Raw genomic sequence first — 1692 nt, 5'->3', positions numbered from 1 at the left:
GGATTACCATGGAGACCAGACAGACCCCGCCTCCTATTCTATCATTCTACTTCTATTGACTGATTGGAGGTTGTGTGCTAGGGTTGAAGAAGTCAATTCTCATCTGGCTGCTGATTGGTCTGAAGGAGTTCAGACTCCTCCTATTCTCTCTGATGATTGATCAGTCCTGGCAAGTGAGAGACAGCAGTTGGTGCCGAGTGATGTGAGCCTAGGAGTCTTAGGTTGCTTCAGACACCTTGAGAGGGATCACTTAACAAGTTGGTACTTCAGCAGTAAAGGGTGATCTTTGCAAGAATGAACAGCATTTTATGTGCTTATTTGCCTCCTGCCCTGCGTCGGGAAGATCCCCTGGAAGAGGACATGGCAACTCACTCCAGTATTCTTGCCTGGAGAATCCCATGGACAGATGAGACTGGTGAGCTATAGTCCATAGGGTTGCAAAGAGTTGGATACAACTGAAGTGACCTAACACACATATCCTCTCTGATGAAGTGTCAGTTCAAGTCTTTCTTCGATAAAGAAAAAAAATTTTTTTTTTTAAATTACAGTTAAGTTTGAGGGTCATTTGTATATTTTGCATAAAAATTCTTTATCAGATGTATGATTTGCAAATATTTTCTCTGGGTCTGTAGCTTAATCTTCTCATTTTCTAACAGTATCCATTGCAGATCAAAAGGATTTTATTTTGATGTAGTTTGAAAGTGAAAGTGAAAGTTGCTCAGTCCTGTCCGACTTTTTGTGACCCCATGGACGGTATTCTCCAGGCCAGAATACTGGAGTGGGTAGCCTTTCCCTTCTCCAGGAGATCTTCCCAGCCCAGGGATTGAACCCAGATCTCCTGCATTGCAGGCAGATTCTTTACCAGCTGAGCCACCAGGGAAGCCCTTGGTATAGTTTAAATTACTTTTAAAAAATTCTTTTCTGGAGGTGTTTTGGTATCATGCCTAAGAACTCTGCTTAATTCAGGGTTTTCGCTTATGTTTTCTCCCATAAGTCTGAAGTGAAGTGAAGTGGCTCAGTCGTGTCCAACTCTTTGAGACCCCATGGACTGTAGCCTACCAGGCTCCTCTGTCCATGAGATTTTCCAGACAATAGTACTGGAGTGGATTGCCATTTCCTTCTCCAGGGGATCTTCCCAACCCAGGGATCGAACCTGGGTCTCCCGCATTCTAGACAGATGCTTTACCGTCTGAGCCAGCAGGGAAGTCTATAAGTTTGATAGGTTAACAATTTACATTTAGATCTATGATACATATTGAGTTTATACTTGTATAAGATGTGAAGTTTTCATTGGGATTAGTTGAGTTTTACATATGGCGGTCCAATTAAACACCATAAAACACGATTATTACTTTGATAATTTGCCTTTGGACACATTTCTAAATAAATTGACCAAAGACGGCCAATAAATAAATTGTGGGTCCCTTTCTGCACTCATTCTGTTCTGTTGACCTGTGTTTATTCACTTGCCAATACCACACTTATTAATGTAGATTTAATGTAATGTAATATAGTGATTCTTAAAACTGGGTAATGTGAATAGTCTAACTTTATTCTTTTTTTTCAGAAGTGTTTTGACAATGCTTGTCTAGATCTATAAATCTGGCAAGTTTTTTTTTTATTTTAGTGGGAATTGCATTAAAATTTCCTATCAGTTTGGGAAAGATGTTGAGTCTTCCAATTCATGACTAT

General features: G+C 40.1%; 1 non-coding gene across 1 annotated transcript; it reads right to left on the bottom strand.

The window, feature by feature from the left end:
• Nucleotides 1-1132: 1132 nt before the first annotated feature.
• Nucleotides 1133-1204, bottom strand: TRNAS-AGA (transfer RNA serine (anticodon AGA)). Its single transcript has one exon. It is a non-coding gene; the product is annotated as a tRNA-Ser (tRNA).
• Nucleotides 1205-1692: the final 488 nt, after the last annotated feature.

Source organism: Budorcas taxicolor, chromosome 18 (genome assembly GCF_023091745.1).
Source record: "Budorcas taxicolor isolate Tak-1 chromosome 18, Takin1.1, whole genome shotgun sequence".
Lineage (NCBI taxonomy): Eukaryota > Metazoa > Chordata > Mammalia > Artiodactyla > Bovidae > Budorcas > Budorcas taxicolor.
This window is presented reverse-complemented; position numbering and strand designations above follow the sequence as displayed.